The sequence below is a fragment of the Astatotilapia calliptera genome, chromosome 17 (genome assembly GCF_964374335.1).
Source record: "Astatotilapia calliptera chromosome 17, fAstCal68.1, whole genome shotgun sequence".
Classification (NCBI taxonomy): Eukaryota; Metazoa; Chordata; class Actinopteri; order Cichliformes; family Cichlidae; genus Astatotilapia; species Astatotilapia calliptera.
Window position 1 is genome coordinate 4,028,176 of NC_137438.1, and position 26,842 is coordinate 4,055,017.

Here is a 26,842-nt window from a genome sequence, read left to right on the forward strand (position 1 = left end):
CCTTTTTGTCTCTCCAGCCTTTACTGTCACATCACACCTAATATGTCTTGTACAAGATGTCACAGAAGACATTTATGTTAAAGATTTACAAGTGTTTGCAGAGTTGTGTGCATGCGATGTGTACTTTCATTAATGTCTGTGCAGCCAAGGCGTAGTGGAAGCACTTTAGATGTATTGTTTTATCTTGGTCTGTATGGGCAACTTGAGGATAAATATATGCTTTCACTGTTGATGAAAAGCTAATAATTAATATAAATCCTTATATTTAGCGAGAATTGCTTTTTCCAATAAGATGCGTACACATGCATGCAGATTTTCAGGACAACTGTCCAGTATTGCCTCCTTTAGGCTCATCCTCTATTCACACCCCCACCCGCTCTTCATCTCCTCCTCTCTCACTGTTTAATAAGTAAGTATCAACAATCCCTAGTGAAACTTTGTTCTTTGATCTGATATGAGCTCTCTAAAGCCTCTCATGTTGCGGCTGTGATTGGTAGATCTGCTACTTGTGACACACAAATGTTTTCCTACCTCTCCCTTGACTCCAAGCAGAACAACAGTGTTGTGATACGTCTGTTGATTCAGCTCGCTGACAGATACAAGTTTTTTCACACAGTGATATTCACCACGTGCCGTAACTTTCACTCTCATGCAAGTTGTTTTAAAAGTTGGTGGAATTGTTTCTTTTCCTCTATAAAACCCACTGAGTGGTGTTTTCTCACACTGGGACCACACATGTTTCTAATGTGCATCCTCATGGTATTTTAACCCTCAATGGAGGACTTTACTTTTTCATTATTAGTCATTCACATATGATTCCAAACCAGATGACTGCTATGCGATATCACGTATCTTTATGGGTTGTAATTTTGTTCCAAAAAAAAAAAAAAAAAAAGTCTTTGTGTCAGTATGAGAGAAACTCAGTTTCTTTTTGTGAGGATTGAGGAACAGAGGCCATACGAATACTTCTTTATGTTTTAGATGGGTTTTGTCATGTGTCACAGAGGCAGATCAACTCAGTCTCACACAGCAGTGAAAATAATTATATCCTGAGCCATTATAGAAATTAACATTCAAAAGGAGGAAATCTAGCGGAGGATCTCAGGCAATTTCAGGAGAGGGAAACAGATACACATCGAACTGGGAAATGAGTGCAAACATTTCACCAAATTGAATAAAAAGTTCAGAAATAAACAATTGGCTGAACTTTCTTGTTACCCCTTTACAACCAACGTAGGCGTGAAAGAGTCCAGGTAAGTAGTGCAAATTGCAGGCACGCTGAAGGAAGAGTGGTGACGTCTTGGCAGGCGTCCTTCCAAAGATCCCAACACAGCTGATGAGTGGAGAACACTGAAGCAGAGCCAATGATCAGGTGAAGAGTAGTTGCCACACTGCTCCTTAAATTCTCAGCTTGATGGAGCCAAACAATCCTCAGGTGTGCCACGCCCAGCTGTTCCTAAAGAAAAGGACTCCAAAAAGAAAGCAAAAAATCCCAACCAGCCCAGATCCTAACAGGTTTCCCCACAACCATCATCTAAACAGCAAATGAGGGTGCTTTTGTAAAGAAATTTTTATGCCTTCTCTTTAAAATATAATTATAGAATATAATCAATCTCTGCTACACTGCCATCGAAACACTTCATTCTTGATTTGATTTTGATGTCAGTTTGTCTTCAGTGATGGATAATTCGCAGTTTCTCGTTCAGTTTTTTCACCCTTATGTTAATAGGAAAACACTGATTTGTCTTTCCCCTCTCAGTACTAAGGTGTCTGCCAGTACTGACTCCGAATCCAAATCCAGGATTTCCTCTTACCCTCACACAACTTTTAGCACGATCATTTGGTTACCTCAACATTTAAATGCCACTGAAAATCTGTGATCCACAGTCAGATGATGTAAAGGGGTAGCAAGAGTGATGTTCTGATGCTAATCAACCATCTGACAAGCAGCTCTGACTGGGCATACTTTGCCAATCAGTGAATCTCTTAATCAGTTTGTGCTCCCCCTTAACCTCCACAGTCATATTAACTTTAACATGACACAGAAAGTTGCATACCCATCAGCTAGCAGATATGTTGAGACTGGTTTACTTATGGCATATTAGGATGCTAATTTGTGTATTTATGTTATTCTCCAGAGGCAGCATGGGACATAAGGAGTGTATGATTCAAACCGACATGCCTGATTGATGCTCAAACATGCAGGAAACCATTGGCACCCTGCAAATTCTGCAGTGGTTGGAACCATCTGAACAAAGCTGCCAGTGGGAGCATCAAACCACAGACTAGTTTCACGGTTAATTTACACACATGCACGCATGAGGGCCACGTGAGCATGAGCCACATCTTAGTTAACACATCATAGTTATCATAGTGGTGGAATAAGTAATGCACTAATGCAAAAAAGATGAATGTGATTCTTAGCTCTGCATTATGTCTTCTAACACTCACACAGTTATGTACAGAGCTTCAATGGACCTTTTCAGTCCAGTCAGGGGCTGTACAAACTGGTGCTGCACTGCTTGCTATAGTTGTCTGGGGTGAGACTAATAAATAAGGCCACATAGTGTTTAATAAAACAACATGAAAATAGTCTTATCCCTAACAGCAAGGAGAGGAGTGGATAAATAAGGTGAAGGATAGGCAATTCCTGCAGCTCACTCATTCTAACCTCCCACCTCTGTTTGCCCCCTTTCCCCCCTCAGGAACACAGTGGGAAATGATTAGTTGTTCCTCTCTCTGTCTCGCAAATATGTCAAAGTAGACATACTGAAGTGGTGAGCAGCTGAATGCTGCACATTTTTTCTACGAGCATGGCATTAGACCAATCTTGTTTCCCATCGTAGTCACTGAATTAGTGCCTGTTTAGCTTAAGTGAGGTGAGCCAGGAAGCATAGGGGATCTGAGTGTATTTTGAATGCTACCACTCCATTCATAGATGGGTAGTAATAGTAGCAGTTCTTTACAGTTATAGTAGTTGAAATGATGATGGTGGTGGTTTTGGTAGTAATGATAACAGCAGTATTGATGTTATATTGTGTCTAAATGTCATGGCATTGTGATATTGAACAGGCTCATTTTCACCTCCTCCTCCACATGTCCCAGTTTGTTTGCCTTTTTTTTTTTTCAATTTCAGGCCAAGTCCATGCCTGATTTATAGAGCTGACCTCTGTAGCAGTCAGAATGCATGCCCTATATTGCTCCTGTCATCTGTTTCTGTTTTGGCATCTGTTTTGAGCAAAAGGAGAAGCTTCATCCTGTTTTTGCTCCCAGCAGCTTTGTGCAAAATGAACTCAGGCACCTTATGCGAGAAACTTCCATGTCCCAAAAATGACTATTTTGGAGCTGAATAAACAACCTCCATCCTGTGGAGGATATAACTCTGTTCTGGAATTGGTCCTCCTTGCTGCAGCAGAGTAGCTTCTTTAGATATATCTGTGTCTAAATGATCCAGCACAGAAACTGTCTAATTCATAGCAGTCTGTAGTGTCAGTATGAGAGAATCCTTATGAATGAATTGTACTTTAATTCCCCTTATGCTGTAAAATTATCGTGAGGTCAACATGAATCAATGAACTAAAGGAGTCCGCCAACTTGATGGCATCCCATCTGTGGCACACTGTGGGTGACTTCTTTCTCAAGGTGGGTCCTGTGACGGGTCCCAGATTGGCAGTGCCAGCCACCAAATGTTGCTGTGCATCACGTGGGGCGGCAGTCTGTCGCTTTCCCCTAAGGCAGTCTTCATCTAGGAAAACGGAAGCAAGCGAGTTGGCAAAAGGAGATGAAAAGAAAATCTATGCTTCCTGTTGAATTTATGCCTAGTTGTTAAAGCGAACTTACACTATCACCATTTCACTCCTTGGCTTTGTGCAGCTTTCTTACATTCTATTTCTAGGTCAAATAGCCAAGACTTCATAACACTGATCTAAAGCAGAGATCACTAAAATGTGAAGGATGATTTTGTTGAACAGTGTTGATGAGCCTTTGATTTTCTTGGGGTCCCATATGTATGGATTTCACAACATCTGGCTTGTTTAGATGTGTCAGGTACAAAGGCTGGAACTGTCAGTCACTGTCAGCTGGAGTTGCAAATAACTGCCATTTATTGCAAATCTGCTTCTGGACAGAAAATTGTGTAAGGAAAGCACACAAGCAAAGTATATATTACACACACACACACACACACACACACACACACACACACACACACACACACACACACACACACACACGCACACACACAGAAACACAAACAAACAGAAGGTAAAACTAGTCCTCGAATGAGCAATGCAGGAAGTGAGGCAGCTCTACTGAATGTAACCCTAGATGTCAGTGGTCACAAGGACCAAAAGAGAGGATCCCCATACCTCAGGCATGATGTGAGCCAAACCAAAAAAGGCCTCCCTGCACCTCCTCTATCCCAAATAATCACCAGTCCTGCAAAAACCAGAGAAAATGACTTAATTGGTATGCCATTTGAGTTTTTTCCCAATGGCATGGAGCTGCTATAAATTATACATACTGAGTTTCTCCTCTTCCTTCCTTAATCAAACTACACTTTTCACAATTTTCAGGCTTTTTTTTTCTTGATGGTAGCTGTGAAAGCCTCATAATTGTGACAAGTTAAGTATATGTTTTGTCGGTTCTGTGTTGTAATAGTACTACTGAAATAACAAGCAAAAGAAAAGCTCCGAGCTCAACCAGAGAGCAGTGGGGGGAAAACTAGGCCTGTCAAATTAGAGATGACACAAGGACCCACTTTGAGAAGGGAGGGAGGTCATGAACTAGGAATCCGGCGTAAATTCTACCCATGAACCCCCCCCCCATCTACCCACCCACACACACAGCACCACCTTCCTAAACACCAAGACGTCAAAGAAACCCAGATAAATATGCTTGGGTCTTTCTTCAGCCTGTCAGCAGCAATCCGTCTCTCTTATGGGTCCTTAATAGCGTTTGACCACAGTAGCCAGAGGAGGAGCAGCAGTGGTGTAGCCACAGGCTCACATATGACCAGACTGGAAAACTCCATTGCTTGTAAGTTTATCTGTTCTTTCCTTTTTCTCTCCTGCTCTTTGAGACCTTTAAGTATGTATAGTGCCAGGATACAGCAGTCAGTCACTTTTGAATCAATTCCTTTGCTCTTATATCCTGTGACCCCTGACTCAGCACGATGAGAGATACTTCCCCCGCAGGAGTGGAGTGGAAGTGTGCTGTTGCTATTTGTAAGACTGAGTATCTGGCAGCAGGTTTTAAGCATTCACTCATAATTTTGACAGAGAAGTCAGTTAATTGCATAAAAGCTTCACTTTTAATCCCTTCCTTGGTGTTTCATCTGCAGTGTGTATGCATTGTATATATGATGCCTTTTGTAGCTGTCTGTGTCTTCACACATGTGTACACTGTTACTAGATTCTGGAATGAAACTTTGGGGAGATTTTAAGTTTCACTTCATATAGACTGGCAGTAGGAGATTTTATCAGCACAGTAGACAACATTTTGTTGTCCCAGTCATTCTGTCACCTACTTCAATTGTTTTTTACTCTTTTTGCATAAAACCTAAAACCAAAAGACTAACTGTAATCAAGTTTTTTCTTTCTCATACTGTCATAATAGGTGGGAATTGAATCAGGTTACCTAGCCTTAAGTGTCCCAAACTAATGAGTACCTAAGAGAAGCACTTGCTCTTATTTGTCTGAAAACAGAAACTTACAAATGTTTTGAGGAATTATTTTAGATGAGAAAGAATAGATCTACAAGAGAGTCATATGGCCGGTGGCCCTATATGACTGCTGGCCGACCACCAAGAAACACGAGCAGATCCTAAACGCCATGGAGATGAAGATCCTCAGGTGGACGATGGGCTTAACCCGCCTGGATCGTGTGATAAACGAAGATGTTCAAAAATGGCTCGGAGTTGCCCCGATCGAAAAGAGGATGTGGGAAGCGTGCCTGCAGTGGTATGGACATGCGCAGCGAGGAGAATTTGGTGTCAAGAACAGCCCTCCAACTCGACCCTTAAGGCCAACTGCGAAGAAGACCAAAGAGGCAGTGATTTTTGATTTGATTTGATTTGATTTTGATTTTATTGATTAGCATTCAAATTCAAATCTCAGTGAAAACAGTGAAAAAAAACAAACAAACAAACAAACAGTGAAAACAGAACAAAAATCTACCATAAAGAAAGAAAGCATGAGACAAGGCTAATCAGTGGGGTGGACGCAATCACCGAAGACATGCGCGCAGTGGATCTCGCCCCAGAAAACACCCAAAACCGATCCATATGGAGAAGACAGAGCCACGCAGCGGACCCTGTGCTGGGAAGACACTAGGAAAGAGAGAGAGCATGAATAGTTATTATACTCGGGTTAAAATAAAACCTTTTTTTTCTTAAATGAAATTATGAGTACCTATAAGAAGCTTTTTATTTGGTTATGATGTTTTTTGTGTAAAGTTGCAATATGTACTCTTATACTTTTAATAACTTGCAAAGCAGCAGTAACTTTGTGATGAAGTAAACACAGGTTAAGAAGTTCAGGCAAAGTGTTTTTACTGTGTTTTTACTAAATTAAGTCATGTCCTTAGTAACATGCAACAGCAATATGTCATGTCTCCCTCTCAGCCCTCTTTTCACCTTTTATAACAGTGGATAGTTGAAGTCAGCAGAAAGGCTCTTGAAAAACTTAGTTTAAGCTATTTTTTGTGCCAAGATTAGAGTATGTGGTTTTGGCCCAGGCTGGTTGAACCACTGGGAGACCCTATCATAAGCATTTTTCAGCATTATGTTATCTTACTGGAGGGGATTCGACTGTGGTTACTGTTGGAATAACCTGAATATTTACTATCGGCTTTCAGTCTGTGGTGAGTGGGTGCTGTTCAGAGTGGGAGGCAATGTTAGCTTGAGCTGCAGGAGGTGAGCTAGCGACTTGTGAAGGAAGATAAAGAACTGACATCTCTGCAGTAATTGAAATGTCCTACAAAAGAACAGGTATAATGAACACAAATTGGTGCAGATCTGTGACATTTTAAAAAAAATCTATGGATCATCTATTGCAGCGGTCCCCAACCTTTTTTGCGCCACGGACCAGTTTATGCCCGACAATATTTTCATGGACCGGCCTTTAAGGTGTTTCGGATAAATACAACATTTATTTATTCATAACACACGTGAAAAGACCCAGGAAAACCGAGTTAACGATAAAAACGATAACAAAATAACGCTGAAAACCAATAAAAACCCTGAAACAGCATCACCATCAACACAGGAGCACCTCAGGGATGTGTCCTCTCGCCACTGCTCTACTCCCTCTACACTTCAGACTGTGTGGCCACCCATGGCTCCAACACCATTGTGAAGTTTGCTGACGACACAGTGGTGTTGGGTGCCATCTCCAACAACGATGAGGCGGCCTACATGGATGAAGTGAAGAATCTGGCATCGTGGTGCCAGGACAACCACCTCCAGCTGAACGTCAGCAAGACCAAGGAGCTGGTGGTGGACTTCAGAAGGGGTCAGCACAGAGACTACAAGCCCATTATCATCAATGGAGCTCCAGTGGAGAGGGTGCAGTCCTTCAAGTATCTTGGTGTCCACATCCCCTCAGACCTGACATGGGCTGCCCACATTCAGGTCCAGACCAAAAAGGCTAGGCAGCGCCTGTATCACCTACGACAACTGAGGAAGTTCAGGGTCTCTCCAAAGATCCTCAGGATTTTCTATACAGGCGCTGTGGAGAGCATCCTCACACAGAACATGACATCGTGGTTCGGGAACAGCTGTGTGAAGGACCAAAAAGCTCTCCAGAGAGTGATCCGTACAGCAGAACACTGCTGCAGGATTGCTCTCCCCCCGCTTCAGGACACCTACACCAGGAGATGCCGGACTAGAGCAGCGCAGATACTGAAGGACCCGTCCCATCCTGGCAACAAACTGTTCCAACTTCTGCAATCTGGTAGAAGGTTCCGCATCTTCCGGGCAAGGACAGAGAGACTCAAGAGGAGCTTCTATCCCCAAGCCATCCGTGCCCTAAACACACACACCCGCCCTCTCACATCATCTATAATTGACTGAGACAGGACTCTCTTCCAGACACTAAACCAAGGCACAATGTACATTTCAATTCCTTTAATTTTAAATATGTTTATATTGTCTATCCTGTAAAATAGTCAGATATCTATTCATATTATGTACAGAATTCACCTGCTTGCTGCTACTACTGCACATTCACCCAGTGTATATACTATATGTGTATATATATATATATATATATATATATATATATATATAATGTTCTTCCTCTACACCCCCCCCCCCCCCCCCCCCAATTTTTGCACATGTCGAGGAGCGTGTCAGGCTACATTTCACTGTGTGTTATACTTGTATAACTATGCATGTGACAAATAATAAAGAACCTTGAACCTTGAACCTTGAAAACTATACATTTCACACCTGAGCCTCAACTCTCGCGGCCCGGTACCAAACGACTCGCGGACCGGTACCGGTCCGAGGCCCGGGGGTTGGGGACCGCTGGTCTATTGGATCATCTCCAGTCTTTGGCTTAGCAGATTGCAGTAATACAATGAATTACAGAACTAACAGCTATCCTCACCCTGTCTCAATTCTTTTAACTTTTAAGTATCAGAAGGTTAGTGGTAACATCTGGACTGAAGAGACTGCGTCATTTTAATTACTACTGTGCAGGCTGTAGTTTGCAGTTATTGCTTTAATACTGTGTATAAATCTAACAGTGCTCAGTTCAAGCTTTATTTGAGAAGACCATATTAGCTTACTGCAAACTATAGCTAGCTAGTACTGCTGGGATGTAATATTTTTACAAGCTATCATGAGCCTAAAAGAGTGGGGCCACATGCAAGTGTTAGCGCGTTACATTCGACAGGTAACCACCTCCACAGGACAAGGTCTCCATTTCCCTCCCATGTCACTCATATATCTGCGTTGGACATTTTAGAGTGAATACCGAGGCACACTGCCATCCTGTGTCTCTCCAACAAATCAAAGAGTTCCAAAGTAGCCAACATTTTACAGACTTTATGTCATTGCTTTTAGTGACTGTTAAAATAAAACACAGAGAGACATTTAGAATGTTTTTTAAATGTCGTCAGTTCGTTTAGTGCCGCCTAAAGATAACCACCTATTTTTTAAGAACCAAAACCGCCGGCTCCCTGCACACTTGTGTGCATCTGTTCTCTCTGCTGCGTTTCTTGGCCATCTACATTTCAGGTTGGCTGTTTCTGCCCCACAGGAGCCCATTTATAGACATAGCGATGACATGTTCAACATCTCAGAGAAACAAAGATTTTTCCAGGCCACTGTTTTCCTCAGTTTATCAAGAAGAAATGCTGAAGAGGCAGCTGACCTTTTCCGTGTCTGCAGCATCCTCCTTCTCGCCCCGTTTTTCTGTACTCTCCTTCTGTTCCCATTTCCTCCTTGTGCCCTCTTTTCCCCCTGACCCCTACCTCTTTATCCTCCCACTTATTTTCTCATCTTCTGTCTTTTATGTTTCCTCCCCCACTGGCAGCATGCAGCGATGTTTACCAGGTAATTTGTTTCATGCCTTTGATTATGAAAAAATTAAATATAAAAAACTAACAAATCATTAAATAGGTACATGGTACCATCTACTCATCAACCAAATGTTAACTATAGCATTGCTGTTTTTACTTAGTTAACTAGCAGCTTGAAGCTTACAGCTAAATGCCTGTAATATAAATGTAAAATGATCTTAATCTTTAGTTCTGAAGGGAGGAAGCTCAGCTCCGCCCGGTCTTTGCCTCCTGCCATCAACAGCGGCTCATTTGCAGCCTAACAATTGTCTCCCAAGGTTAGATCCATCATTACACAAGCTTTTCCCTGTGCTTGCATCTGCTCTGCTCCTCCTGCCTCTTTCCCCTCACAATCACAGACAGAACACTGCCATCTGTTGATGGGTGGGATGATTGCATGTGAGGGGCTCTTTGCGGGTAAACCTCCAAGTTTTATTTCTTCTGAAGGAATGGGGCAGAAACATGCATTTATAAAAGAGCCTGGGACTGTGCCTGAAATGCCATTTTACTCCAATTTAAAGCAACATTTTTTCTGTTACTACTAGTTGCTAATATTAGTTCTCCCCTGTGATCTGTTATGTTCCCATTCCAACTGAAGTGGCTATAAGAATGGGGGAGGCGGAGCTCATAATGTTCTTATTGACAAACAGTATCACAGATTCTGTTTCTTCCTGTTCAGCCTCTGCCTCAGTCTCTGAAAAACATCCAATTTAAGTTTTTTATGCCTCCTGTAGTTCTGGTAACTTTCCAAGATGTCAATAATCTTGGTGGTGGTTTAGAGTTGTCCTGAAATGTCATGAATCAATAAGTAACCAGTTCAGAGCAGTATTTATTATAGTCTCAGTAAATAAATAAAACAAATATTTAAATGTATTGTATATGTTTTTAGGGATGTTGACTCATGACTATCGATTCTTACTAATTAGTAATCTCTGTCTTACTGTGAATAAGCATCGTACCAAAATCGTTTCACATGAAACGCGGGCTGTTGATATTAAAACTTTGGCGGGGGATGAGTGTACTGATAATGGACCGCGATCAGCTTTGGCACGGTTGCTTTCTTTGTTTGAAAGTCCCTGCTGATTTGTCCTGGATGCTGCTCGGGCCACACTAATGTCGGGTGGGTGGGTGTATCAGTTTGGCCTGTGCCGAGCCGATCAGTTTCACACCTCGTTAAAGTCCAGGCTTCTGAACCCACACGTTGTCCCCCCGCTGAGCTGCTGCTTCAGCTCATGATCCAGTTTCACTGTTCCTCCACTGCAGCAGAAGCACTCGGGCTATTTTTCATGCCATGGCTAGTGGAATTATGCTCTAGACGGCTTAACTCACAAGTTTTATTATTCTACTCCCAGTGCCAACAGTGGCATAGATTCTGGTATTTTTATTTCATAGCCCTGACCTCCCGCTTGTGGGTTTGTGTGTATTTTAGCCCTCAAACTGCCTGGAGTTCAATATGTAAAGTGCTGTATTTCCAGGATTTGCTTTCCTGTATAGATGTGACCTACACTTGTTCTGCACTGGTTCACTTCACTTTTGCTGTCAGTTGTCTTTCTTTCTTAACCCCTTGTGGTCTCCCCTGGCTTACTTCTTACTCTGCCCTGTTGACTCCACGCTGCCCCTGATATGTAGGGTGTGGTTTAGGTTTCCCTCAGTCAATTAGGCAGGAACTGCACCAGAGTATACCTCATCGTTTCAACGGTGTTGACTGCTGTTTTTGTCCATTCACATGAACGCAGAGTTTTTTAGCCTACTTCAGTTAGCTAAAGGCCTTCAAAAGACTGTTTGTTTGTTTTTTGTTTTTTCACCTTTATATTTGCTCTCTGAGGAGTAGTAAGGACGTTTTGGATTTAATTTTTCTGTGAAACATGACACATATGATTTAGAAATCTCTTCACACTCAATCTCCTTCCTAGACCTTTTACCCCTCAGTCGTAGGCTGATCGGGTAATGTCCTTGACCTTAAGGTCAAAATTTATGTTTGTGTATTTTGTCATCATGTTTTTCCATCACCTCTTAAATATTTTTATTTGAGTCACACTGGCTTTTACTAGCTTACTTTTATGTAATTTCACAAAGAGCATTATATTTTTCATTCAGGAAAACCAGACTTGGAAAAAAACTGCCAGCGCTTGCTTTAGGAAGTCTTTTGGGCTGCATAGGGTCAAATTCAGATTGGACAAACTTCTTATTACCAAAGTGCCCCCTGTGACATATTTATTATTATTATGAGTTACTGGTGTGAGCTTTTATGGCATGGCAGGTCAGTAACTCGACATGTAACAAAAGCTGCCCAGTTAAGCCAGAAACTTTTGCAAACATACAAGGAAAAGTGCTGAAGTGTGAAACATCTTCATATTCCTGTTGCTTTGTGTTTAGCTTTTTGCTTGCTGTGTTAACTCTTCAGATCTGAATAGGTCTACTCTATGGATTAGCACATTGTCCCAATTATTACAGCTTTCTGAGTCAGGATTAGGATTGATATCTGATAAAATATGGGATAAATGCCTAATTGAAAGTGCAGAGATTTAACTGTAGTTATATTACAGACCCTTGTGATCTTTTCCCACAGCATAATTTGAAAAATCTATCTGGGCACATGAACAAAAGGAAGAAGAAAATGAATCAAAGTGCCCAATTCTGGTCACCCTTTCAACGAGTGGAAACTTGTAACCATTGGTAACCCTTCTACAAACAGCTGTAGCTAGGCCTAAATTGGCTGGTTGGAGAGAGACGTCCCAGAGGACCAGAACCTGTCAGAAACAGTCTGTCTGCTGCTTGCAACAAAATAAAAAACAGCTCTCCTAGAAACATATCCTGACAGGTATTCCCTGAATGGGGAATATGTCCAAGGAAGCTGCATTCATAAAGTTGTAGCAGTTTAACAAGTCCCCCTTCAGGAATTTCTCTTGCTTATACCTCACTTTGTCATTTAATGTCATTTAAGTGTTTATCTGTCATCAGCTGTGGTTTAAATCTGGCACTTAACCTGTCTTTGTTCCCACTCGTGCCAACGATGAAGCTGTAGTGGTAAGAGATCTTAGGTCATGGTTACGTGTTCATTTGAGCCTGAAGCTAAACGCTGTCTGTCTTAAGGAGGAAACCTCAGAACAACTGTTGAGCGTGCTAGGACACATGCAGTGGATGTTGTCGGTACAGAAAAGTGACACATCGATTGTTTTGCAGTATACATCAACCATTATTTGCATGCAAGCTTGTGTTTGGAAGAACTGACCTCTCTTAGTGCCCATTAGTGGTGGCCACAGTTCAGACCTGCACACAGGTCGCATGTGGCAAACACCTTCCAACGATGACCTAATGCATTCAATAAGATCTCTGCATCTTCATTCTTTTTCCTCGTTTCGTTCCACCTGTGTGCCGTGTCTCAGCAGGAACACATATCTGACCCTGTTTCCTGTCCATGCAAGTTACCCAGCATGCTGTTTTCAGTAGGCGTAAACAAAACCCTGAAGGCAAACACAGCCTTCCTTCATTCACTTCTTCTGCCCCTATAAGACCCTCTTCCTCTCGCTCCTCAGTCCTCACCTATGTTCCTATCTGTTCTCTATCTACTAATTTATGATCTCATCTCAACCCAACACACACATCCAGGTGTGTGAAAGACTCTTTGTTCCCACTCTGTGGAGTCATTGTACTCTATTAAACGCACTCATTTCACTCTTCTCTCTGCTCAGTCTTCGGTCTGTATTCCACTCTCTGAGGAAAGAGGACCTGAGCTTCACCTCTTACAAATCTCCACAAATCTTCTGCTCATTTTACCAGCAGATGGTTTGGCTCTCATTCCATTCGACTCCTTCCTTACGCACCAGGAATCTTCACGCTTGCAGCTTGGAAGGAAATCCTGTCTTGATGTTTGTCTCACAGTAGGAGTTCACCCATCAATTACGCCGTTGTAAATCCGATCACCGCTGAACTATGCCAGACAGGGACGCTATTAATCAGAGCGACTTGGAAGGGAGGCCTTTGCTTCTGTTTTTCTTCCATAATTACTACCTTTTTGGAATTTTGAGTTAAGGTCAATCTGTTGTACTGCTAAACACATGCATTAGTGGAGTGAAACATAGAATTAGAGGGCAGGTGCTACTGTCCTGACACTTTGGTGCACTGAAATGAATAAGAGATAATTGTAATTTATGAGCTGTTTGTCTTTCTTTTTTGACAGTGACTCATTGTGTTGAAGGTGCCTGCTGTCAAATGCTGCCGCCTCAGGATGTGTATGTGTGCTCGTGGTTCATGAGCGAACACTTTGGAATGAGTCGGCGGTCAGACTGGGGAAATGTGGCATGCCACCACTATGCTGATTTTTATCAGCGTCGTGTTGAAATGAAATGCTGGTTTGTGCTCATCCAGTTTGAGCTGATGAGATAACGTGATCTACGCCGTGGACACATTCCTCTGAGTCCTCTTCCCCACTTTGAACTCTGATCTGCTTGGAATGAACGGTGAAAAACGGTGAGCTTGTTCCTTGTTCCAAACGGAAACCTGTTTGTGTTTGATCGAAATTCAATTAGTCCTTCTTTTAGTGCCATTCATCAGCATTTACTGCTTGAACTCTGAGATAGCTAATTGAATTGATAGCAGGAAAGAACGAGACAACAGGAGAAAAATCAAAGATAGGAAATTAAATTTGAAATTCAGGGTTCATTATCTCCAGTGGGAGGGGATGAGCCTCGAATTGCAAGCTTATGCAGTGATGTGTGGCAGACTGAAGCCACTAGGAGATAAAGCCTCAACAACTATTTACACACTTTATATGCGTGTGTGTGTGTGTGTGTGTGTGTGTGTGTGTGTGTGTGTGTGTGTGTGTGTGTGTGTGTGTGTGTGTGTGTGTGTGTAAGCCTAGCATGGGTCACCGTGCTCCCTCCATCAGATTAACTCTCTCTCATGTCATGTCAGTGAGTGGCGATCCGTGTCCTCAGTGGTGTCGGGGTGCCAGGGACCTTGGAGAATGGATTATCTCCTCCCAGCTTACACTGCTAGTGTGTTTAACAGATTTTTAATAGATTTTTAAAGGCCAATCCAGATGATCCTGGATTTAGCCTATTGAGAAAATGAAGAAAGGGGAGTTTGATTGTTGACAAAGCTCTACTCACTTCCTGTTGACCTGTCAATTAACTCTCCGTCAGTCCCTCAGCTTCTTGTTTTTTGTTTTGTTTTGGGGTTTTTTACCTGTATAAAGTTTAAAAACTTTGAGTCTGGTTTGTAACTCCTGAAAGCTCTCCTTAAAGCTCTAAGCTGCAACGTTAATTTTCTACGGCACTTAATCTTGACCTGCCTTGAGTTAATTTATCTGACTGTTCCTCTCTGTTTTGACTCCTGCAATTTGGGGTGCAGAATTTTTGTTATGAGGATGATGGGATGGATCAGACAGCCACCTAGAAGTTATGTCATCAGGGGCAAAGCTAACTAGAGCCTATAAATTATTTAGAATGGTGCAATTTACAGAATATGTTTCATTTTTACTCTCTTTGCTTTTTCCTTTTGCTAGTAATAAAATTATTGGGTTTTTTGTCTGTTCAAATATTATGATGTTCATAATTCTTAAAAATTCTTTCAATTTAGTAACTTAATTTTCATTGTCCCTATTTTAAATTAAAGGCAAAAGGATTATCTACCATATAAGAAAAGTGTGTGTCGGGGTGGGGGATTAAACGTATAACCCTGAAAGCGGGTTATCACTAACCAGCCGACACGGACACCATGACCTCAAGCATCATGTAACCACAAGAGGGAGATGTAGAGAGGCACAACGGTCAGTCTTGCCTTACTTTTTTTCTTTTTTTATCTTGGTAAATTTAATCAAATTAAACGTTTGCATCAAGCAATCAAATTGAGTGCCTACAGTCGAAGAAAGGTACAAAAGTATGAAGAGTTGTTTTCTGTGTGCAGGTCAAAGGTGAGCTTCTCTTAGATCACTTCATTTACAAATAACTTCTAATTCTAAGGTTGTCTGTACTGTTGGTTCAGATTCTCTTATAACCCTCCTGACTATAACATTCACAATATAACATTATGTATTTGAAATTTTGACAGAATGCATTTAATTGTCTGTATAAATACTTGTTTATGTTATTTATACCCATTTAGAGTTCTTCATCTGATGTAATCAGTGGAAAAAAATATGCAAACGAATGAAAGTCTTGTGGAAATAAATGCATTGCAGGTTTCTTCCATTTGGTCCACATGTGACAAAAGTCACAGCTGCATTTCTGGACGTCATTCCAGAATAACAGGAAGTGTTCATTTGGATCAAGACGAGTGTGTGCTTATGATTAGTCATGTGTGGCTGATAAAAATCTTGTTACGTATGTAAACATGTAAGATCAGAATGATCAAATAAACAGGCACACTGAATGAGGTTTGCTTTTTTTTCTCTTTTACTTGAGCAAACAAAAACAAACGACTGGCATGAGTTGACTCTTATGTTATTACAAATTCACAGCATACGCTTCTATTTTGTTGTTTATTTTAAAGAAGGTTTGGATTCTTTTGTAGTGGGTTGTTGGTGGGTTTGATTCCTCTCCCCATTATTATTATTAACTCTTGATATCAAAATATCAAACATCCCCTGTTCTATCTTCTAATTTTCCTCTAACTGATTTTGATTAGTGTAATAATAACTGCTGGGTTTAAAAAAAAATCTTTAAGGAGTGACTTATAGACAGATGGGCTTTATTTCTTCAGGTGTTAAGCAGGTAAAAGGTCTGGAGGTGAATCCGAACGTGGCATTTAGATTTAGAACCTGTTGCTGTAAACAAAGTATAAGGACTGTTGTGGGTGCTCAAATCCGAGACAAAACAGTCTGGTATATTCTGAGGGGCAAAGAGCCTTCCAGTGTTGTTAGTGAAGGAGCTGGATGGAGCAAGGTCGATTTTACAGAAAACAAAGAACCTAAAATATCCTTGGAATCAACCCAAGCATTTTTGAAGTTAACATTTTTTCTCACCATCCAAACAATTAGAGACCTTACTTAAAGGAAACTGAGCTGTTTCCATGATTCTCTCTCTTCCTCGAGTACGCTTATGCTCATCCCTTACTGACTTCAGATACAGAGAATAGCCACTGTCAGCATTGCAAACGTGTTAGTATGATAATGGAACAAGCTGTCTTTTTGTGTAATGATGCCCGAGGACACAGTGCCACATTCCGCATGTTATTCTCTCAATAATTTTTCTGACACAATGTAGGTTCTGCAGGGCTCTTTGCTATCAATAAATGGACATGTGGACCTTAATGCAGGTTTATTACATAATGACAGAGGCCCTTAGGCCAGCTCCAGGCTGGTGTAAAGGGGCTCCCGCCACAACCCCCAGGCTGACAGCCGTTATTATACTGCAAGCATGTGGCAGCCTGGCTCTGGTTCACTTACACAAAGCTCAGTGCAAACAACTGGTTCATCCCTGAATGCTAAACACTGTGGTGTATGCTCGTGTTTGTCAAAGAAAAACACTTCTTGTCAGGGACAAGAAGAAGAAGCGCTGCATACCTTTGTTTACCTGTCTACAGTAAACAGTACGTTTATTTTACAGGTTTTGTACATGTCTGTAATCGGCCTGCTTGAATATATCAAAATTGGGTTTTTTTGTGTAAGTCAGATATCTGTTAATATGCATTCAACTACATATTTCCCAAAGTGTTTGTGGCCCCTAAAACCAATGCCTTATAAGTCTGATTTGTTTTCCTTTAAGACTGATGGAGCTTGGGTAACAGCCTTTAGCTTTAAGCGATTCTGTGTCAAGAATCTCAGCCTCAGTTTGGGGAGGCTTATGGGTAGCTGTGTTGTTTCAGATGCAAGCAAACCCATCCTCTTTAAAAAACAAAAACAAAAAACAGATGTTATGAAAATAGGGTTTTCACATAATGTCATCTCTCCAGCTTGAAAGATGCAGAGACTCTCTGCTTGAGAGATTATATCTCTTGGGTGGCTTGGGAGCAACTCCTGGTGTCCCCCCAGATGAGCTGGAAGAAGTGGCTATGAAGAGGTGAGGAAAGTCTGGGCTTCTCTGCTTGGACTGCTGCCCCCAGACTGCTGACCTGAACCCAGATAAGCAGCAGAAAATATACAATGCATATATAGATATAAAATCTGTCAAATAATTTCCAGTTTCCCATCTGACCCCCTCAGATTCAGCTGATTTTGTTTTTCTATTTCACTTTATTTCATTTTTGAGTTTTTACAAAAGCTTTAATGAAATTGTGTAGAGTGTACCTTCATACTCTGAGAAAAATGGGTGGATCAAAGTTTTCAGGCTAACTAAATCACCTTATTTGTTTGTATATTTGAGCATAAATAAACAGAAAGAAATACTCTTAAGCTCTGTTTAAAACCACAGTCAAATCAACTTTACACCCACTCCAGGTGTGAAAATCAAAAATTTTGATTTTGTTCTTCACAAGCCAGTTGAGTTTTTTAATAGCAAAAATGCACCACTTGAATGTGTAGATGTACAGAGTACCAGAAAAAAGAATTGACATTGCCTGGTTCTTCCGGAGGTTTCTTCCTGCTAAAAGGGAGTTTTTCCTTCCCACTGTCACCAAAGTGCTTGCTCATAGGGGGTCATATGATTGTTGGGTTTTGTCTGTATGCATTATTGTAGGGTCTTCCTTACAATATAAAGCACCTTGTTGTGATTTGGTCTTGTATAAATAACATTGAATTGAAATTGAACATCATTGTTTAATTATTTTAGTTAGTGGTCATCTACAGTTGTCTGTCAGCTCTTCTTTAAACCAATCTGAGCTCTGGCTGAAGCTGCCAGCTCCTGGTTCTCCTTCATCTCCCTTATCCATTCATGTGACAGTTTGACTCTGAGCTCAGTATCACAGGCTTCACAGCCCTTCACATGGTCAGAGACCTGCTGGACATCATCAGTGACCTGCCAACAGCAAACTCTGATCAACCCTTATTAAAAATCAGCTACACCAGAATCAATTAAACGGTAAAATCACCCTACCAGCCACCATAACACATTTAATTGCTCAAAGCCTTTTTGGCAGCTTGTTTTACGAGATTAGCTTATTTATACCTTTTTGCCTCGCTGGGCCTCTCTGTGATCCCAACCTGGGCCCATTAAAAAACAAAAAAGAAACATAGGTTCCTGCAAGTTCTGCAAGCATGATGCAGTTTATCGTTGTTAGGCCTCTTTACATACATGTCTTTATCATTCCTTGTTGTACCCTTTATGCTCAAAACATATAAAGTCTATAGCTGAAGGCATATAGAAGTCAGCTTTTCATGTAAACTACTCTGTAAGCTATACCACTTGGCAGCTAATTTACTCTGATTGAACATATGCAGTCAGTTTGGTTAACGAGAGAAAACAAAAGAAAGGCTATTGATGAAATATAAAAATGACTATGTTCCATTGTTTTTGCACTAATTTCTGTTCTCACTCCCTCAAATTTCTTTTATTTTTCTTTTCACTGTGATTTATTTTTCTTCCAAAAAACACTTTAATAATTGGTTGAATGATAAGGTGTAGGATCCTTTTTCTTGTCACTCCCAATACGCCATTTAACACTTAAAAATAATTACTTGGAAATATAGTTACATAACATAGACATGCACTGGCATGTTTTAGAGAATGAGCAACTCACACAGTTTGCTTTTTAGTGAAATAGCTCTCTTTGACTTCTATATAGTTCTATTTAGTAGTTCAGTTAAGTGTTTTGTTTTTTGTTTTTTACCAAGAAAGCAACCTGAATCTTGAATTCAGGGGAAACTGAAAATAATTTTTTGGGGTTCATTACTCATAGGGCAATTCTTGTTTTTTTCTTCAGGTCAGCCTTTTCCTACAACAGGAAGCACTCTGGTCAGGGTTTTGTTGACATTTTTACAGCCCTTCATTAAGACTGTAGCCAGCTGCATCCAAACAGCTGATTAGCAAAGCAGCCCACTGACCTGCAGCCGCAAAATGAGCTGGTGACAAACCACAGATAAAAACTGCAAGGCTTCTCAAGGCAAGGCACTGACAAAAGAAGCGGCAGAAGCCAGAGGGGAAGCGGGCAGATGTAAATTGTTCTTCACCGGACGGAGCGGAGGCCTCTCGCCTTGTGTCAGACAGCCAGCAGCCAAAAGAGAATTGTAAACATTTAGGCTCCCAGATGGCTTTTCCATCTTTGTTTGTGTGTTGCTGAGGTACTGTTTGGGTGTGGAGGATAAGTATTTTGTGTGTGTGTGTGTGTGTGTGTGTGTGTGTGTGTGTGTGTGTGTGTGTGTGTGTGTGTGTGTGTGTGTGATTTCTACAAAGGAAGCCCACATGGTCCATTTTAAAGCCACCTAGGAGTCAGCATTTGCTATTTTTTTTCCCAGTCTTAATAAATAACTGTGTGGATGTTGAAACGTGTGGGCAGCTGGGTAAAACAAACTGTGCAGATGGTAATACAAACCAAAAAGCAAACACTGAATCTCAGTAAGTAGCAAGCGGTAGCAAATTCTTAAGTCCCACTCAGATGGGTTAGTGCTGCAAGGGGTGGTGAGGACATATTCACTATACTCAGTCACATCTAAACACACAGACACATTTTTCCTTTGACAAGAGAACATGCAACAGAAGAAGGAAGTGCAGAGAATAACAAAAATAGAAAATAGCATTTACAACACAGTAAACAAACACAGTAGTAACATAATGCTTTCAGTCATGTTTTGACTTTTGGTATTTGGCCCATTGTTTTCCACGGTATTTGGGAGTAGCTGTAGTTCAGGAGGTAGAGCAGGTCACCTACTAATCAGTCGGTTTTTGGTTTAATCCCAGAGTGCTCCAGTCTGCATGTCTAAGTATCCTTGGGCAAGATACTGGAACTCAAGATGCTCCTGATGTGCTCACCAGTGTGAACGTTATATAGAAAAGGTGTTTTAATGGGTGTGAATGGGTAAACGAGGCATGGTGTATAAAGCACTTTGAGTAGGAAGTACAGTGGCCTTAAAAGGTTAAACACACCTCAACTTCAGAAAACACCAGAAAAATGCTGCAAAAGTAGACAAAATACAACAGATGGCGATTAAAGCACAAAAATTTGACCTTCCAGGGCCATCATACAAAGGGCTATACAAGAAGAAGTCCATTTACCGTCTTGATGCATTCTCAATCATCCAGGAAGGTAAATCTCCAAAAGTTGATTCTGTTCATCTGGACGTAGCGTATTGTGGGAGAAACATTTCGTCACTCATCCAGGTGACTTCTTCAGTCTCAGCTGACTGCAGGTTTCCAATCTTATAAACAGTACATTTGCTTAATGACTGAAACCAGCCCACTGAAGGAACAAAGGGCTGGGAGGTTAGTTCCTTAATCTTAATTATGCAAATTCTCATGACCATTGATCAACAACCACTGACCAAAATTTTGTCACTACTCAGTGATGAAAATACTTATGAGCCCCTGAAACGAGACCCAGGAAGTGGCTACAGGAAGAAATCAATCAATCTTTATTTATAAAGCACTTTTCATACAGAAAAAATGTAGCACAAAGTGCTTTACATAGTTACACACAGTTAGAACAAGACAAGGCTATTGACCGGACCTCATACCACCGGCTATACCCAGCGGAGTCTACACCAAGTCTGTATGGTTTACCGAAAATACATAACGCTACAACACAGAGCGAACACCATCCCCACTGACACGGCGGCCAGGGAGGCAGAAGAACGGCACATCAAGAAGGCCCTGAGTAAATGTGGTTATCCCAGCTGGACTTTTGTCAAAGCTGGAAAGGCACCCAGAGAAAGCTCCAGCCGATCCAGGAGAGAAGGACAACCGCTGCCTAAGCAAAAACCTGTAGTGATCCCATATGTGTCAGGAGTATCGGAGCAGTTGAGATGCATTTTTTCTAAACACCGGGTCTCTGTGGCTTTTAAACCCCAAAACACGCTGGGCCAAAAATTGGTCCACCCCAAGGATTGGGTCCCCCGACACAAACAGAGTAACATAGTGTACGCTGGTAAGTGCCAGGAGGATTGCCAGGATTTATACATCGGGGAAACCAAACAACCTCTGGCAAAGCGGATGGCACAACACAGAAGAGCCACCTCGTCAGGCCAGGACTCTGCAGTCTATTTACACCTACAGGCCAGTGGACACTCTTTCAAGGATGAGGATGTTCACATCCTGGACAGGGAGGAATGCTGGTTTGAGCGCAGAGTCAAGGAGGCCATTTACGTGAAAAGGGAAAGACCATCTCTGAATCGAGGAGGGGGCCTAAGGGTACATCTTTCGCCATCTTACATGCTGTGATTGCAGCCATTCCCCAACTCTCTGTGAATGGTACTCATGGTCTTTGATCAGTGGGTTTTGGTCAGTGGTTGTTGATCAATGGTCATGAGAATTTGCATAATTAAGATTAAGGAACTGACCTCCCAGCCCATTGTTCCTTCAGTGGGCTGGTTTCAGTCATTATGCAAATGTACTGTTTATAAGATTGGGGAAACCTGCAGTCAGCTGAGACTGAAGAAGTCACTTGGATGAGTGACGAAACGTTCCTCCCACAAAACGCTACGTCCAGATGAACAGAATCAACCTTTGGAGAAGTCCATTTACCGTTTACCATGAGTGCCACCAGCAGTCTTTAATGGAGCAGTCAGTTTTTCCATGGAGTGTATTTGTTCTGCTAAATCCAGTCACTGAAATGTCTTTGGATGATCAGTCCTCATTATGTCCTTTTTACAATCATTAGTCAAAACTATTGGACATATATACCCTTGCTATACATACTATCTATTAATATTGAAAAAAGAGTGGGTAAGGCAGAAACCCAGGCAAGCACCTCAACCTGAATCTGTCCATCAGGTGGCCTTTGATCGTTATTCCAGCAGTTGGGTTGTGCTATAAACACTGAATATCATGAATAGCCATGTGATGCAAGCAGGAATAGGACCCAAACGCAGACTCACAGAGGTGAGAATTCACTCAGAAATCAGCTTTATTGCTGGACCAGAGATAACACAAACTAAAATTACTAAATACACAGGGAGACACACAGCCATGAGCGATTGAAGAAGATGGTAACAATGGACAGATGGAAACAGAGGGTTTAAATACACCAGGAATGACGAGGGAACAGGAAACACATGGGGAACCCAGCTGAGGCAAATTAGACACAACGAGACAAAAGAAGCGAAACTAAACACGTTGAACATGTAACGTAAGACTGTCAAAATAAAACGGGAAACACTAAGACACAGACTAACTCACAACATAGCATATAGGAACTGAGAGGAAAGAACACTCAGGAAAATGAGATGGATTCAGAAGATAACAGGATGAGATAACAAGGTGGAGAGAGCGAGAGAGCAACGAACTGAGAGAGACAAGAGAGTGAGAGGAGAGACATGACAGTTTGGGGAAACGTAGATAAACGTGATCAACAGAGGGGAACATGGGAACAGAACAAGACGCAAGGACTCACACAAACACACATAAACACAGACACACAGAGGGGGATACAGAGGACAAAGACACACGCGCAGCCTAAATGTACAAGAAACTAACAGAGAACAGACTCAGGACGACAAAATGAACGTTAAATAATAAACCATAATACAAAATGAAATCAACTTACTAGAAACTCAAAAAACCATGACACTGAATGGATCTGGCAAATTGGTTGTCGATTTCTTGGCACTGTAGAACATTCAAGAGAAAAGGCCAGCTGATCCGTTCAGTATCTTATCTGCCGTCCAGGGCTGTGCTTAAGTGTTTTTTATTAGCTTGTTCTATATTATGTAGACAAGACAAGCTTTTTTCTTCAGTTGTCCAAGCTTGAAAATTTGAACCTCATTTTCATGTTCTTATCTGACATGTGTGACACCCAGTGCGGTCTTCTGCTGCTGTATGCCATCTACTTCAAGGTTTGAAGTGCTGCACATTCAGAAACAACTCTTCGCAATACAGTGCAGTCTGGCTCAAGTCTGCCTATTCTCCTCTGATCTCTGGCATTAACAAGGAATGTTTCAGGGCAATTCAATTTGTCAATCCTCAGTTTGCATATTTATATGTAAATACTAAATAAAACATAGATAATTATTTCAGCCCTTTCAGACAAGAAGGCGTTTTTAAAAGAAAATCCTGAGACGAATATTAGAAAATCTCCTTTCCATCAAAAATCCAGCTCAGGTGATTCCTGCCAATATCACAGCATCAATGACTTATTGACTTATTCCTTCTTCCTGCTCCACAGCCCAGCGAGAATGTTTTCTTCTTGGGATAGCAGCTATAACTACTGAATTATTAAACTTGTTTACTGTATGTATTAGAAAGAGTTTAAGAGGAGGAAAGTTAGGTAAGCTGCCTCTCAGGTACAGACAAAAGCTGTTGTGTAGATTTTTTTGAGACTGAATATGAGAATTTATGAATCATATGCTGAAGGTTGGATGTCCAGGCTGGAGGACAGGATGAAGTACCTAGTCCTATCTAAGACCACTTTTTGCTCTGCTAAAATTTGCAATGTTTTATTGATTCATACATTCATTATTTGACTTAAAATGCAAAACTGGGTAAACATGACTGGTTGTCATTGCATCATAGCGCCATCAGAAAATTCACAAGAAACCAAATAGTTGCCTTAAGATTTTGTAACGATATCACTGTTCTTTGAAGAAACCTTCCAAGCATCCATGTCGTCTTTAAATACATCTGAAATATATGTTTGCAAAAATGAAATTGAATCCCAATCCATTCTCTCCACTTTGTTGTTAGACATCTTTAAGACTGTTTTTGTTTCATTTTCACTGTAATAATGTCTCTTTTTTCCTAAATTTGCCTTCCATCCACTTACTCAATTAAGGTCACAGGAGTGCCTATCCCAGCTTTCGTTAGGTGAGGAGCAAGTGACACCTTGGACAGGTTACCAATCTGTTGCAGGGCTAACACATAGAGACATGATACTCATATTCACACCTATGGCCACACCTATTTAGAGTCAAGAATAAACCTAACCTCATGCATGTCTTTGCACTGTGGGAGGAAGCTAAAGTACTTAGAGAGAACTCATCCACACGTGGGAAGAACATGCAAACTCTGATTCAAACTCGGGACCTTCTTACAGTGAGACAACAGTGCTAAGCATTTTCTTTTTCACTTTCTTTTGTTTTCTAGGAATTGTGTCTTGACTATTGTCATGGTAATGGTCATGGTTAAAAGTCTTCACAGTCCTCTCAGATTCCCAAGATCCTGTTTTGGAGCTTTGTGCATAGCTTGCAGAAGCATATAACCTGGTGTTAGTGACACCCGATAACATAAACAGCTCAGCCGGATGCAGCATTAGCATGTCATTCTGAGGAAGAATGGACTTCACTAGGCCATTTTAAGGAGGGATGAGAGGAGACATGTCACTGCTTAGGGCTAGGATAGGCCTGTTGTTCTCTCAATGCAGCATGAGCATGGAGGCAGCTGTGTGTCGCGATTCATTTCTGCTTTGCAGTTCTCTGTTTTGCCATAGCCAAACCAAAACCCTTCACCTCGTGCCCCGTCTTAGCAAGAAGAGCTTTTTGGGTGGCGGTAGCTTTCCCAGCGAGGCTGCGTGTGCCTTTCGACTGCCAAACGTTGTTGTTTGGCAAATTACTAAAACCTAACTTTAATATGATGCAACAAATTCTTTGGTCACACATAACTGCTTAAACCTACTGGCTGTGGCATGCACTAACCTTTTTTATACACTAGTTATTCTGAACCAAACGGTCTGGTCACAGATTAGTTCCATCTGTGACGATAAATCCCACAGTACGCAATAATTGATACTTTTCTAGTAATTTATAATCAATACATGATAACAAAGGAAATCACTGCATACTTTGTGGCCTTGATAACACTGAGGATACCATCATACTCATAAATAAGGCCATAACACGTGAGCAAATTTCCTATTTTTCTTTTTTAATTTTCAAAGGATGATGCTCTAAGCTTTGTCACCACATCATAGAGCAAAATATGGACAGCTGAAGGCGTGTGTTGCATATTATGTGAAAAGTGCACACTGGCCACGTGTTTCCTCTGAATGTCTTCATCGGGTTGTGATGGATGGAGCTTTCCTGTTTCCCCTGCAAATTGTACTTTATTCGTGTTCCAATCAGCAGCCCTAAACTACAGTGTTGAGTTGACGCCTGCCGCCCACAGTTGGAAGGCTTCCCCAGCAGTCCTAGGATACCAGAAATCAGAGATTGACTTCAATGCTGCGCTCTGCAATTAAAATTTGACATTGTGTCACTAGAAAAAGTAAAATGTTGGAAAAGAGACTACAACAGTGTTCTTGATAGATGTTGTTCATGTCTGTTGAGCTTATGACTGCAGATTTCTCAGTTATTGCACCCTGATGGCTCTAGTTTATAGTTTCACTATAAACTGCCTAGTTGGGTTTTCAACTCTTCTTCCCAAACCCACATCTTCAGTAAAATGTTTTTAGTATTTGTAATTCTTTGGACTGGCTCATCTTTTGATATCTGCTTGAAACGTTGGAGTTTAAAAAAGCCAAGACTTTTGTCTACTTTGCCTGTTTTCCTCCTCTCCAGAGCTGCAGCTATAATGACAGCGTCCAGTTTCCCCAGTGGGAAGAGTTATGAGCTCTAGGTTACGTCAATTAGTCCTATTGATAGTTGTCCTCAAGCTGCCTCGACTTTCCACCGGTTTCTGTACAGCAAGCAGATTTTGTTTACCCAGATTATTATTATGATTTTTCTTTTGTCTTGTTTTTTTTTAATCCCAGCACAGAGTTCAGTCATTTTTACAGTCACTATAAAAGTTTGGAGTTTGCTTTGAGGCCTTTCTCGGTGCTCTCCTGCCAAAGCCACAGCAGATGTGCTGCTTTTGTTCTTCATTACTGATTGGCAGCCACGCGGCGCTCCGAGCTGCCCGAACATTTCAGAGACACGATGCGTGAGTGTAGGCTCATCCCTCTAATTAAGTGGCAAGGATTTTGTTCCTCATGTCGGCAATGGAAACAGAAATGATGTTTTGAGTAAGAATAATATAACTCTGATGTTGTGGTGATATCAACAGCAGAAAGCGTCAGCGACAGATTCAGGAACCCTGACTTGATTAAATCTTTGTTTTAAAAAACAAAAATATGTGCACACATGCACACACAGTAACAGACGTGGTGACTCTGTCATTGCCCTGTTCTCTCTTAAATTACGACTGTGTGTGTGAAGCTCAGACTGAGGTTGTAAGAGCTTGTCCCTCTTGTTTGTCCCCTTGATCCGCTTGGGAAATTCAGTCACCTGCCTTACTTTAATGTGATCGAGCCATTACACCAGAGGAACAGAAACATATTT

At 41.3% G+C, this 26,842-nt stretch overlaps 1 long non-coding RNA gene across 1 annotated transcript; it reads right to left on the reverse strand.

Moving 5' to 3' along the window:
* Window positions 1-6,055: 6,055 nt before the first annotated feature.
* On the reverse strand, window positions 6,056-12,957 carry LOC145421497 (uncharacterized). The gene is made up of 2 exons (XR_013902866.1): window positions 12,797-12,957; window positions 6,056-6,328 (listed from the first exon to the last, which is right to left on the reverse strand). It is a non-coding gene; the product is annotated as an uncharacterized LOC145421497 (long non-coding RNA).
* Window positions 12,958-26,842: the final 13,885 nt, after the last annotated feature.